This window comes from Macaca fascicularis, chromosome 1 (genome assembly GCF_037993035.2).
Source record: "Macaca fascicularis isolate 582-1 chromosome 1, T2T-MFA8v1.1".
Taxonomy (NCBI): Eukaryota; Metazoa; Chordata; class Mammalia; order Primates; family Cercopithecidae; genus Macaca; species Macaca fascicularis.
Window position 1 is genome coordinate 24,067,106 of NC_088375.1, and position 15,116 is coordinate 24,082,221.

General features: G+C 41.6%; 1 long non-coding RNA gene across 6 annotated transcripts in view; it reads left to right on the plus strand.

The window, feature by feature from the left end:
• LOC135964818 (uncharacterized) overlaps positions 1-15,116 on the plus strand; it is a 147,971-nt gene that overhangs the window by 103,697 nt on the left and 29,158 nt on the right. The gene's annotated exons all lie outside the window — the stretch shown is intronic.

Here is a 15,116-nt window from a genome sequence, read left to right on the forward strand (position 1 = left end):
AACTGGGCAGGGGCATAAGCAGGACTTTAATAAATATTGGTCTATGGACTGATTATTTCCTTGGAGGTGCTAGGAAGTGAGCTATTGCATGATTTTCTTGACCCATCATGCTGTGTCTCAGGTTACTTTGGCCTGGTCAAGGACCGCAGAGGTGGCACAGCCTGCCAGAACCTGGGGTCCCACAGCCATAAACCAGAACCACAAACCATAGGCATGAAACCAGAGCCATCAACCCAAAGCCATGAACCCAGAGCCATGAAGAAAAGCCGTGAAGCCAGAGTCACAAACCCAGAGATATTAACCCAAAGCCTTATACCAGAGCTATGAACCACAGCCACAAGTTTCGAGCCATGAACTTCAAGTTAAGTGTCCACAGCCGTGAACCAGAGCCATGAGCTTAGAGTCTGCAAGGTGGGAGAGAAGCATGCTGTCAGCTAGTTGGATTCATGGCTTTGGGTGTGGTTTACAACCTTACGCCAGTTGCTAGAACCTGATACCCCAAGTCCTTATTTTTTACTTATTGACCAACATTTGAAATTTCACAATTACAGGTAAGAAGAATGGATCTACCAACTGCAGACAGTTCTAGAAGTAAACCTTTGACTTGTTCCCTATTACTTTATTAGATCTGAGCAACTGACAAAAAGGTCTGACTGGACTCAGATTTGGCTTCTCTCACTCAGTTTGTGTATGACTTCAATTTGTAGAATGTAGACTTGCCATTTCAGTATTAAAATGGACACTTTTGATTGAAAGGGGCATAGTTTTTCAAATTGTAAAATGAATTGATGACATAATTGCTCAGCATTTTATACTTCCTAAAATTCTTGAGTGTATAAAGAGGTACTTTGACACTGCCTCTCAAAATTATGGAATCCTCTTGGCTTAAAACCAAGACAAAAGGGCTACCCTGAGAATACTGGCATTTTGCTGCCTTTAACTCAGAGTGTAAGAGTGAGAGTCAGCCTTTGGGGCAGAGTCTTGTTTCTGAAAGAAACAGCTTTGGTGAGTCCTTTTTCTCTTTAGATGAATAGAGGCCAAGTAGCTGTTCTTTTTTTTTTTTTTGACATACTCTGAAATTTGTGAAGTAAATAATCTAAATGCAAAAATTTTAGCTTTCGATTTTGATGTTTTTAATGGTGTAAAATAGAGTAAGGATGGGTACAGGGAAAGGGCACAACTTATAAAAGTATATATTTGTTTTTCCTCTCCACTTTTTCTGCAGTGGAGAGGTGTTAAATTTTAGTTCGTAAAATAAAACTAAAAATAATCACCTGACTGGATAGTTGTAAAATACTTGCTGAAGCATGGTGTTTTATGAATTATACAGTGCTGCATGAATAGTTGTAAATGTTCTTATTGGCAATAAGCGTAGCAGGGGTATCTACTCATCTCTTTCCAGCCAGGGGACTCAGCATACAAGGGGCCTAAGAATTGTGGGGGAGGGAGATGGGTGTGGTGATGGGGCCAGGGAACAAAGCCTCAAAGTCTAGGCTGGGAAAGGAGTCTGCCCACTTACCGCGACTTAGTCCTGGAAATTGTCCCAGGCCCCAGAGCTGGGGTGGGCCACACAGTGCCCCTCTGGTATTTCCTGGGCCACAGTCCACCTCTATGCTCAGTCTGGTATCTGACCCTTGGACACTGAGATCCCTTTCCTCTCTTTGCTTCTTTGCTCATCTCAATTCCTCGGATTTTAGAGCCTTCAACACAAAAGAACTGATTAAATTCCTTTTTTCCATAGTGGGGCTTGTTGGTCCATCAGGCAGAACCCAGACTGTGGAAAGATAAGGGTGTTTATTTATATTTATTTATGTTTGTTTGTTTGTTTATTTATTTATTTTTTGAGACGGAGTCTCGCTCTGTCACCCAGGCTGTAGTACAGGGCGAGATCTGGGCTTACTGCAAGCTCCGCCTCCTGGGTTCACGCCATTCTCCTGCCTCAGCCTATGGAGCAGCTGGGACTACAGGCACCCACTACCATGCCCGGCTAATTTTTTTTTTTTTTTTTGTATTTTTAGTAGAGAGGGGGTTTCACCATGTTAGCCAGGATGGTCTCGATCGCCTGACCTTGTGATCCACCTGCCTCAGCCTCCCAAAGTGCTGGGATTACAGGCTTGAGCCACCGTGCCTGGCCAAAGGTGTTCATTTTTTCTGGAGTGTGGGGAGGGCCCAGATATTGGAATCCCCATGCAGGCTGACCAGTGAGTGGTGGGTGGTCAGAATTACCTTTCTTATCTCATAATCTCACCCCTTGTGGCTTATGACATATTATTTTCTAGCAAATATAGCACTCTCCCCTGAAAGGAATTCTTCTTTCTCTATCTGTTAGGCATAAAACAAACTGGTAAAGAATGTGTCCGACACAGCAGATGTAAAATGCCCCCTCCCACTTTTAACACACAGATATGCTCAGCAGAACGTTTTAAAAATTGTATTTAAATGTATAGCTGAGCTTGAAAGACAGAGAAGAAAATCCTCATGTCCCAGGAAAGAAGAGGAACAGAAAGTGTTGGGGTAAAAGGGAGCTGATGCTAGAGGACCCGTGTAAAGGCCTTCAGGGCTGGGTGGAGGTTTTTCTCCCATCTGGAAACAGGAAATGAGACCTCAGGCCTGTGCAAGATGGGGAGTTAAAGGGAACCACCTGCCTTAAACTGGGAACTTCAAAGGGCTGCCCTTTGCTTGAAGGGAAGATTAGAAATAACCTGATCATCTGGGGAGCTTGCCATCTGTTTGAGACCCTCTGTGGAAATAATGTCACCTTAGAGAAATGAGAATTCTAAGTATGACTCATGCTTGAATAATTAGTGAAAATGTCGCCTTACCTTTATACTGCAGAATGTTGGTTTGAGAAATGGAAGTGAAAAGTGTTCCAACCAATAAAGCTACTAGAGAACTGGCAGAGGCCACCATGGAACCCCTCTACAGAGGAGCCCACAATCCTGAGCATATGAGTGGTCCATAGGAGATAATCTCTGTTGCTGATGTGCTTAACAGAAATAAAATCACAAACCATACTAGGAAATAAATTCCGTGAGGGAAATATATTCAAGGAAGGAAAGAGTAAAATGAACACCCCAAGAATTAGAGAAAGTCAAACAATCTCTAAAAGACTATAAAATAAGAATCATAAAATTTTAACAATACTGAGAACTTACTGTGCACCAAGCACTATCAGAAGAACTTTAATGTATTGCCCTTCCCACCAGTCCAGTGAGTTGGAGACTATTACTAGCCACATTTTACAGATAAGAAAACTGATGTGATATTGGTTAACTAAGGTCCACAGTTAGGAAATAGTGGAGTCAAATTTGAACAGCTGATCATTGCAGAGCTTGCCTCCTAATCACTGTTACAGAGAATGAAGCTGCCCACCTTACCTGTTTTCCCCTTCCTGATAGGAAGGGGATACATCTGCTGATACATCTGCTGTGCGGACACAGCAGTTTTCACTTCCATTTCTCAGATGGAATTATAGCTGGGCTTATGACTGCCCACCAACACTACATTTCGCAGTCTCTGATGTAGGTAGGTGTAGCCACGTGGCTCAGTTCTCTACAATAGGAGCAAAAGTGATGTGTGACACTTCTGGCCTGGCACCTGAAGACAGTGGGGGTTTCTCCTCCATCATCTTTTCCTTTCACACTGTCTACAATCCAGATGTGTGACGCCCCAGCCCCAACTAGGCACATGAGGATAACACCCTAGGGTTGACTAAAGAGTACTTTTTAAAAAGTTTTCTTAATTTTAATTTTTGTGCACTTTTTATTATTATTATTTTTTATTATACTTTATGTTCTAGGGTATATGTGCACAACGTGCAGTTTTGTTACATATGTATACATGTGCCAAGTTGGTGTGCTGCACCCGTTAACTCATTATTTGCATTAGGTATATCTCCTAATGCTATCCCTCCCCGCTTCCCCACCCCACAACAGGCCCCAGTGTGTGATGTTCCCCTTCCTGTGTCCTAGTGAACTCATTGTTCAATTCCCACTGATGAGTGAGAACATGTGGTGTTTGGTTTTCTGTTCTTGTGACAGTTTGCTGAGAATGATGGTTTCCAGCTTCATCCATGTCCCTACAAAGGACACTAATTCATCCTTTTTGATGGCTGCATAGTATTCCATGGTGCATATGTGCCACATTTTCTTAATCCAGTCTGTCACTGATGGACATTTGGGTTGGTTCCAAGTCTTTGCTATTGTGAATAGTGCCGCAATAAACATACGTGTGCATGTGTCTTTATAGCAGCATGATTTATAATCCTTTGGGTATATACCCAGTAATGGGATGGCTGGGTCAAATGCTATTTCTAGTTCTAGACCCTTAAGGAATCGCCACACTGTCTTCCACAATGGTTGAACTAGTTTACACTCCCACCAACAGTGTAAAAGTGTTCCTATTTCTCCACATCCTCTCCAGCACCTGTTGCTTCCTAACTTTTTAATGATTGCCATTCTAACTGGTGTGAGATGGTGTCTCATTGTGGTTTTGATTTGCATTTCTCTGATGGCCAGTGATGATGAGCATATTTTCACATGTCTGTTGGATGCATAAATGTCTTCGTTTGAGAAGTGTCTGTTCATATCCTTTGCCCACTTTTTGATGGGGTTATTTTTTTCTTGTAAATTTGTTTGAACTCTTTGTAGGTTCTGGATATTAGCCCTTTTTCAGGTGAGTAAATTGCAAAAATTTTCTCCCATTCTGTACGTTGCCTGTTCACTCTGATGGTAGTTTCTTTTGCTGTGCAGAAGCTCTTTAGTTTAGTTAGATCCCATTTGTCAATTTTGGCTTTTGTGTTTTGCTTTTGGTGTTTTAGTCATGAAGTCCTTGCCCATGCCTATGCCCTGAATGGTATTGCCTAGGTTTTCTTCTAGGGTTTTTATGGTTTTAGGTCTAACATTTAAGTCTCTAATCCATCTTGAATTAATTTTTGTATAAGGAGTAAGGAAGGGATCCAGTTTCAGCTTTCTACTTATGGCTAGCCAGTTTTCGCAGTACCATTTATTAAATAGGGAATCCTTTCCCCATTTCTTGTTTTTCTCAGGTTTGTCAAAGATCAGATAGTTGTAGATATGTGGTATTATTTCTGAGGGCTCTGTTCTGTTCCATTGGTCTATATCTCTGTTTTGGTACCAGTACCATGCTGTTTTGGTTACTGTAGCCTTGTAGTATAGTTTGAAGTCAGGTAGCGTGATGCCTCCAGCTTTGTTCTTTTGGCTTAGGATTGTCTTGGCAATGCAGATTCTTTTTTGGTTCCATATGAACTTTAAAGTAGTTTTTTCCAATTCTGTGAAGAAAGTCATTGGTAGCTTAATGGGGATGGCATTGAATCTATAAATTACCTTGGGCAGTATGGCCATTTTCACGATATTGATTCTTCCTATCCATGAGCATGGAATGTTCTTCCATTTGTTTGTGTCCTCTTTTATTTCATTGTGCAGTGGTTTGTAGTTCTCCTTGACGAGGTCCTTCACATCCCTTGTAAGTTGGATTCCTAGGTATTTTCTCTTTGTAGCAATTGTGAATGGGAGTTCATTCAGGATTTGGCTCTCTGTCTGTTATTGGTGTATAAGAATGCTTGTGATTTTTGCACATTGATTTTGTATCCTGAGACTTTGCTGCAGTTGCTTATCAGCTTAAGGAGATTTTGGGCTGAGACAATGGGGTTTTCTAAATATACAGTCATGTCGTCTGCAAACAGGGACAATTTGACTTCTTCTTTTCCTAACTGAATATCCTTTATTTCTTTCTCTCACCTGATTGCCCTGGCCAGAACTTCCAACACTATGTTGAATAGGAGTGGTGAAAGAGGGCATCCCTGTCTTGTGCCAGTTTTTAAGGGGAATGCTTCCAGTTTTTGCCCATTCAGTATGATATTGGCTGTGGGTTTGTAATAAATAGCTCTTATTATTTTGTGATACGTTCCATCAATACCGAATTTATTGAGAGTTTTTAGCATGAAGGGCTGTTTAATTTTGTCAAAGGCCTTTTCTGCATCTATTGAGATAATCATGTGGTTTTTGTCTTTGGTTCTGTTTATATGCTGGATTGCATTTATTGATTTGCATATGTTGAACCAGCCTTGCATCCCAGGGATGAAGCCCACTTGATCATGGTGAATAAGCTTTTTGATGTGCTGCTGGATTCGATTTGCCAGTATTTTATTGAGGATTTTTGCATCGATGTTCATCAGGGATATTGGTCTAAAATTCTCTTTTTTTGTTGTGTCTCTGCCAGGCTGTGGTATCATGATGATGCTGGCCTCATAAAATGAGTTAGGGAGGATTCCCTCTTTTTCTATTGATTGGAATAGTTTCAGAAGGAATGGTACTAGCTCCTCCTTGTACCTCTGGTAGAATTTGGCTGTGAATCCATCTGGTCCTGGACTTTTTTTGGTTGGTAGACTATTAATCATTGCCTCAATTTCAGAGCCTGCTACTGGTCTATTCAGGGATTCAACTTCTTCCTGGTTTAGTCTTGGGAGAGTGTATGTGTCCAGGAATTTATCCATTTCTTCTAGGTTTTCTAGTTTATTTGTGTAGAGGTGTTTATAGTATTCTCTGATGGTAGTTTGTATTTCTGTGGGGTCGGTGGTGATATCCCCTTTATCATTTTTTATTGCATCTATTTGATTCTTCTCTCTTTTCTTCTTTATTAGTCTTGCTAGTGGTCTATCAATTTTGTTGATCTTTTCAAAAAAGTAGCTCCTGGATTCATTGATTTTTTGGAGGGCTTTTTGTGCCTCTATCTCCTTCAGTTCTGCTCTGATCTTAGTTATTTCTTGCCTTCTGCTAGTTTTTGAATGTGTTTGCTCTTGCTTCTCTAGTTCTTTTAATTGTGATGTTAGAGTGTCAATTTTAGGTCTTTCCTGCTTTCTCTTGTGGGCATTTAGTGCTATAAATTTCCCTCTACACACCGCTTTAAATGTGTCCCAGAGATTCTGGTATGTTGTATCTTTGTTCTCATTGGTTTCAAAGAACATCTTTATTTCTGCCTTCATTTCATTATGTACCCAGTAGTCATTCAGGAGCAGGTTGTTCAGTTTCCATGTAGTTGAGCAGTTTTGATTGAGTTTCTTAGTCCTGAGTTCTAGTTTGATTGCATTGTGGTGTGAGAGACAGTTTGTTATAATTTCTGATCTTGTACATTTGCTGAGGAGTGCTTTACTTCCAACTATGTGGTCGATTTTGGAATAAGTGTGATGTGGTGCTGAGAAGAATGTGTATTCTGTTGATTTGGGGTGGAGAGTTCTGTAGATGTCTATTAGGTCTGCTTGGTGCAGAGTTGAATTCAATTCCTGTATATCCTTGTTAACTTTCTGTCTCATTGATCTGTCTAATGTTGACAGTGGGGTATTAAAGTCTCCCATTATTATTGTGTGGGAGTCTAAGTCTCTTTGTAAGTCTCTAAGTACTTGCTTTATGAATCTGGGTGCTCCTGTATTGGGTGCATATATATTTAGGATAGTTAGTTCTTCTTGTTGAATTGATCCCTTTACCATTATGTAATGGCCTTCTTTTTCTCTTTTGATCTTTGTTGGTTTAAAGTCTGTTTTATCAGAGACTAAGATTGCAACCCCTGCCTTTTTTTGTTCTCCATTCGCTTGGTAGATCTTCCTTCATCCCTTTATTTTGAGCCTATGTGTGTCTCTGCCACTTGAGATGGGTCTCCTGAATACAGCAAACTGATGGGTCTTCACTCTTTATGCAATCTGCCAGTCTGTGCATTTTAATTGGATCATTTAGCCCATTTACATTCAAGGTTAATATTGTTATATGTGAACTTGATCCTGTCATTATGATGTTAGCTGGTTATTTTGCTCATTAGTTGATGCAGTTTCTTCCTAGCATTGATAGTCTTTACCTTTTGGCATGTTTTTGCAATGGCTGGTACCGGTTTTTCCTTTCCATGTTTAGTGCTTCCTTCAGGAGCTCTTGTAGGGCAGGCCTGGCGGTGACAAACTCTCTCAGCATTTGCTTGTCTGTAAAGGATTTTATTTCTCCTTCACTTATGAAACTTAGTTTGGCTTGATATGAAATTCTGGGTTGAAAATTCTTTTCTTTAAGGATGTTGAATATTGGCCCCCACCCTCTTCTGGCTTGGAGAGTTTCTGCTGAAAGATCTGCTGTTAGTCCAATGGGTTTCCCTTTGTGGGTAACCCGACCTTTCTCTCTGGCTGCCCTTAACATTTTTTCCTTCATTTCAGCTTTGGTGAATCTGACAATTATGTGTCTTGGAGTTGCTCTTCTCAAGGAGTATCTCTGTGGCATTCTCTGTATTTCCTGAATTTGAATGTTAGCTTGCCTTGCTAGGTTGGGGAAGTTCTCCTGGATAATATCCTGCAGAGTGTTTTCCAACTTGGTTCCATTCTCCCCATCACTTTCAGGTACACCAATCAGACGTACATTTGGTCTTTTCATATAATCCCGTATTTCTTGGAGGCTTTGTTCATTTCTTGTTACTGTTTTTTCTCTAAACTTCTCTTCTTGCTTCATTTCATTCTTTTGATCTTGGATCACTGATACTCTTTCTTCCAGTTGATCGAGTCGGTTACTGAGGCTTGTGCATTTGTCATGTAGCTCTCGTGTCATCGTTTTCATCTCTATCAGGTCATTTATGGACTTCTCTGCATTGGTTATTCTGGTTATCCATTCGTCAAATCTTTTTTTAAGGTTTTTAGTTTCTTTGCGCTGGGTTCGTAGTTCCTCCTTTAGCTCTGAGAAGTTTAATCGACTGAAGCCTACTTCTCTCAACTCGTCAAAGACATTCTCCGTCCAGCTTTGTTCCGTTGTTGGCAAGGAGCTGCGTTCATTTGGAGGTGGAGAGGTGCTCTGATTTTTTGAATTTTCAGCTTTTCTGCACTGCTTTTTCCTCATTTTTGTGGTTTTATTTATCTTTGATCTTATTGATGGTGACATACAGATGGGGTTTTGGTGTGGATGTCCTTTCTGTTTGTCAGTTTTCCTTCTAACAGTCAGAACCCTCAGCTGCAGGTCTGTTGGAGTTTGCCTGAGGTCCACTCCAGACCCTGTTTGCCTGGGTATCAGCAGCGGAGGCTGCAAAAGAGAATTGCTGAACAGCAGGTGTTGCTGTCTGATTGTGCCTCTGGTCAAAATGAAAAAGAATAAATGGGTTTAAAAAAGAAACCAAACTGAATTTTTAGAAATAAAAACCATGGTGTCAAACTGTCATGCCGAAAGGTTTTTGGGAGGAGTTTGCCTCTGAGGTGCTGGCCAAGTAAATGATCATGCTGACACAGCTAGGGCGAAGGTGCAAGTTTTGGTGGATCTTGGAGAAGCCTAGGAAAGATGCTTGAGGGAGAATCATGGGGACCTGTGGACTGTAGAGAGCAAAGACTGGACCTGCTATGATGGTGGCAGGGGTGGATATTTTTAGAAAACAGGCTGCTCTGGAGGTCAATGCTTGATTTGGCTCCAATGACACTTGCCTTGTCTACTCTTTGGTAGGCCTCAAAGAGTTCCCTCAAACTCTGCTAATTTCTCCTGGGTCAGATGAGTGTTTGTTTGTTCCTACTCTCTTGCTGGTCTGGGTAAGGAGAGCCCACAGAGACATGCTGAACACATTAACTCTAAACAAAGGCCTTTCTCATCTGCTCAGAATAGCTCAGATAGGTACTCTAAGAAGCAGGGCTGACGAAAGGAAAAGAAAAGGCACAATGGCACAGAGAAGATGTGCTTCAGTCCAATTTTAAATGTCCCGTTTCCCCCAAAAATCCAGCATCACTTTATGATTAAAACCCTCAGCCAAATCGGCACAGAAGGGACATACCTTAAGTTAATATAAGCCGTCTATGACAAACCCACAGCCAACAATACACTGAATGGGGAAAAGTTGAAAGCATTCCTCTGAGAACCGGAACAGGACAAGGATGCCCACTCTCACCACTTCTATTCAACAAGGTACTGGAAGTCCTAGCCAGAGCAATCAGACAAAAGAAAGAAATACAAGACATCCACATCAGTAAACAGGAAGTCAAACTATCGCTATTTGGTGGTGATATGATTGTATACCTAGAAAACCCTAAAGACTCATCCAAAAAGCTCCTCGAACTGGTAAATGAATTCAGCAAAATTTCAGGATACAAAATTAATGTACACAAATCAGTAGCTCTGCTCTACACAACGGCGACCAAGCTGAAAATCAAATGAAGAACTCAACTCTTTTCACAACAGCTGCAAAAACAAGCAAGCAAGCAAGCAAACAAACAAACAAAAAACAAAAAACACTTAGGTTATACTTAACTAAGGATGTGAAAGACCTCTACAGGGCAAACTAAATGTCCTTTTTTATCCGCCGGGTGTCTCTGTCCACTTCAGGGCATCCTTTGGAAACAATGGGAACTTACAATGACCACTCACTTCTAATTCTAGGCCTCTTGGGTTTTTTCATGTTTCTTCTTCACATTCTTGGTTTGAGAAACACTCTAGAATCATTGTCTATGGCTCTCCTGGTAGACTGAAAGCTGTAAGAATCCTGGCCTTGAGGGCCATGGGATAGGGTGATCCTGGTTTACCCAGGATGAGGGATTTCCTGAGACTCTGGATTTTCAGTGCTAAAGCTGGGACAGTCCCAGGAAAGTCAGGATGGCTGACTGCCCTACTGACAGGATTTGTGCAGAACCATAATGCTCCTGCTCCAAGGAATGTCCTAGGGTAACTGAGAAATTTGTTTTGGGGCTGGAGTCAGTGGAATATTACCAAACTTGACTGAGTTTTTTCTGGATCTTACCCTTTTTCCTTTCCCCAAGTGTGGAGCAGAGTGTAAGAGAGCTGACCATTGGGGGACTGCACATTTCACAGCTGCGGACAATGGTTACCAACACACCTTTCACCGCTACAATCTATCACTCTCTATCACATAATCCAGACATACACAAGTCTAGGCTAATGGCCCATTTATTTCCAGCAGCATTTGAAACAGTGAAATTCTAGCACACTCAGGGATTCTAGGCTATCCCTTGGAGGGGAATGGCCTAAGGAATTGGCTTGTTGCACCAGAGTTGGCTAAATATTTGGTGGGGGATTAATTTATTTCCTCTTTGGGATCTGATTCCAGTGTTTTGGCTGGGCAAGACATCTGTCCTAGATCTCTGCACAAGTGTTTGTGCTTTTCTTTATTTGTTTGCGGGGCAGAGAAAGGGTACTTTTTTGTGGTAGAAAGACTAACATGTATACAGCCAGTGGAGTTAGCTTGTTCTGGCTCACAAAAGCCAATGGTTAAATTTTAAGAAGCCTGTTATTAAAAATTAAACAAAGTCAGCCATTATTAACATTATATTATATAAAATTATAATTAAATTATATTAAAAACAAAGGTAATAAATAATTAAACCCATCACTTAATTATCACTTGTTTATGTATGTTCTCGAGCTTGTGTATGTTTATTGTATTTGTATGGTAGCAGTACTCCATTATGAAATGCCACTGTGCATCTCTTCTCAAATCTGTATTCAGTGGCGTCAGACTGGTAGCTGAAATCAGCTATGATGGGAGTATTTATACCACAGACGTTGGCACACATCAAAAATCAACTTTCTGCCTCTGAGAGCCTGTTGTTGAACATACAGCAGTGTATACTCACAGTTTTTGGCAATAACACAACAACAACAAACCATATACCAGCATATCACTGTGGAAAGTTATTTATTGAGCCCCTATTATATGCTGGGCATAGTTCAAAATGCTTTGTAAATATTTTTCATTCATTCAATAATGCTGATTCATCATTATAAATATTCCAGGTATCATCATTATTTTTATTAGCTAAGATTTTTTTTGGATATTTGCTGTATGCCTGGCATTCTTCTAAGACCTTCACATGTATTCACAGCTTAATCCCTGGGATAAACCTTTGAAGGAGGTTCCATTATTATCTTCAATTTACAGATGAGGAAATCGAGGAAGTTAGAAATGAAATAATTTTCCAGGTTCACAGAACTGGTAGTTTGTACATCGATATTAGACCCCCACCCCCCAACAACCTGGCCCTGGAGCCTGAGCTCTTAACCACTAAACTCTACTGCCTTTCCATGGCTGTAGGCATCATGAATGTAACAGTGAAGAGGCAAAGTCCCTGCCTTTCGAGGCTACATTCTCATGGATGGGGTATGGGGAGAGATATATTTATCAATAAACACATAAATATGTAGATATCAGATAGTGATAATTGCCATGAAATAAAAATAAAGCAAGGTAAGGGTAATAGAAAACACTGAAGTTGGGAGGACGCATTTCTGTATTTATTTGATTTTTTTTTTTTTTTTTGAGACAGAGTCTCGCTCTGTCACCCAGGCTGGAGTGCAGTGGCCAGATCTCAGCTCACTGATTTTTAACTTACTATTATCCCATTTTACAGAAGAGGAAACCGAAGCTCAGAGAGGTTAAAACCACACCTACGGATATACAGCTAATAAGTGGCTGAACTGGGATTCGCACCTACAGTACCCTGGTTCCCAAGTCTGTGCATATTCCCTCTACATCACACACCTGCCTCTCTGCTTCTCTTCGGTTACCAGTCCTTTGATTCAAGCTTGATTTCATGTGCAGAGTCAGCTCAGCTGGAATCTGCCTTGTGTCCATACTCCTTTGTTTCTCTGCCCCTCCACAGCCATATGAGAGAATAAACAGATGTTCAGTTCACAGTGATGCTGCAGCCTGCAGGAGTGAGTGTAATGTCTGAAATGTGGAGCCAACCACATGGCCCTTCTCCACGTTGGTCAGTGAGGGGGCTTTGTCAGTGAAAACAGACTTATTGTGGCTAATATAGGTTGCAGGTGGGAAAGGACACGGACTGACAAAGAGTTTAACTGGATTCCATTATCACTCAAAACAAGCTCAGTGAATAGGCATTGCAGGGGTTTGTGGGAGCTGCTCTTTAAAGCACCCCGCATTGCCCCACTGGAAGTACTGTATTTAATGTCAACTTGCTTTGACCTTTAGTTTTGGTGGCATTTACTAATTCTATGAAAGCAGCCATTTCTCATGATCCCTGCAGTTTAACAGAAATTCAGACCGTTAGTTAAACCCAGACCCAATCCATGCAGAAGGCAAAGTCTTTAAAATGTGTCCTCACAACCTAGGGAAAGATACGGGATGACCTCCACTATTTTGGTTCATTTAAATTTCTAAAACCAGGGGAATCAGAAGGGAGTGGCATTTTAATAACAGATCAAAGCATCAGTTTGAAATCTTTTGTGAAACCAACAAAAGCCAGCGTTTTCAAAGTGGGCCTGACTCTTGGATGGAAGAAAGCTCCCTGAATACAAATATTTCAGGGTTCTTTATCACTCAGTGATAGCCATCTCTTGTATCAGTTCCATTGCTACTGTAACAAATTATCACAAATTTAGCAGCTTAAAACAACACTCATTCATAATCTCATAGTTCAGGCATAAATCCAGGTGGGCTCAGCAGCATTCTCTGCTCATGGTCTCACAATGCCAAAGTCAAGGTGTTGACCAGGTGGGACTCTTTTCCGGAGGCTTGTGGGTGGGGCAGGAAGCGGAATCTGCCTCCAGTCTCATTCAGACTGTTAGCAGAATTCAGTGTTTTGGGTAGTAGGAGCAAGGTCCCAGTTTCCTTCCTGGCTGTCAGCCTGGGGTTGTTTTCACTTCTGGAAGGCACCATATTTCCTTCTTCTTCAAATCAGCAATGGCAGGTCAAGAATCCTTCTCACATTTTGAATCTCTTTGACATTTCTGCCACATTTCTCCTGCTTCCAGTCAGAGAAAGTTGCCTGCTTTTGAGTTCTCCTATGATTAGATTAGATCCACCTAGATAATCTAGGCTACCATCTGTGTCTTAAAGTTTGTAACCTTAATTACATCTGCAAGTCCCTTTTGTCATGAGATGTAACATGTTCACAATCCCTGAGGATTGAAACATGGACTTTGGGGTGGGGGAGGATTCTGCCTACCAAACTTGTATCTCCTTGACCCCTGTGGAGCTCAGATACCTGGCTCACAGGATTCTGTAGGGAGTATTTGTGAAAGTAGCTTGAAAGCTAAAAGTACAACTGTGAGGTGTGAGACCCGTCTTAGAGGTGAGAATAAACATATGTATAGTTAGATCAACCAACTTTGTGTGAAAATGAATGTTTACAATTATGATTTTTCTACCTCTTAATATTATAATAGCTCCTGTAAGGACATTTACTCACACATTCTTTTCATAGTGTGTCTGGAATTGGTGGGTTCTTGGTCTCGCTGACTTCAAGAATGAAGCCACGGACCCTTGTGGTGAGTGTTACAGTTCTTAAATGATGGTGTGTCCGGAGTTTGTTCCTTCAGATGTTAAGATAGATCTGGAGTTTCTCCCTTCTGGTGGGTTCGTGGTCTCGCTGACTTCAGGAGTGAAGCTGCAGACCTTCAGGGTGAGTATTACAGCTAATACAGGTGGCACCGACCCAAAGAGTGAGCAGCAGCAAGATTTATTGCAAAGAGCGAAAGAACAAAACTTCCACAGCATAAAAACAGACCTCAGTGGGTTGCCCCCACTGGCGCCAGCGGCCTGATTTTATTCCCTTATCTGGCCCTACCCACATCCTGCTGATTGGTCCATTTTACAGAGAGCTGATTGGTCCTTTTTGACAGAGTGCTGATTGGTTTGTTTAAAATCCTCTAGCCAGACATAAAAGTTCTCCAAGTCCTCACCAGATTAACTAGACACAGAGCACTGATTGGTGCTTTTACAAACCTTGAGCTAGACACAGGGTGCTGATTGGTGTGTTTACGAACCTTAAGCTAGACAGAGTGCTGATTGGTATATTTACAATCCTTTAGCTAGACATAAAGCTTCTCCAAGTCCCCACCAGATTAGCTAGGTACAGAGGGCTGATTGGTGCATCCACGAACCCCGCCCCCCCCCCAACTAGACACAGAGTCCTGATTGATGCATATACAATCCTCCAGCTAGACATAAAAGTTCTCAAAGTCCCTACCCAACTCAGGAGCCCAGCTGGCCTTGCCTAGTTGATCCTACACACCAGGGCCAAGGGCAGAGCTGCCTGCCAGTCCCGCGCAGCCCCCCTGCACTCCTCAGCCCTTAGGCGGTGGATGGGACCACGAGACTGGGTGGCGCGGAGCTGGGGGCGG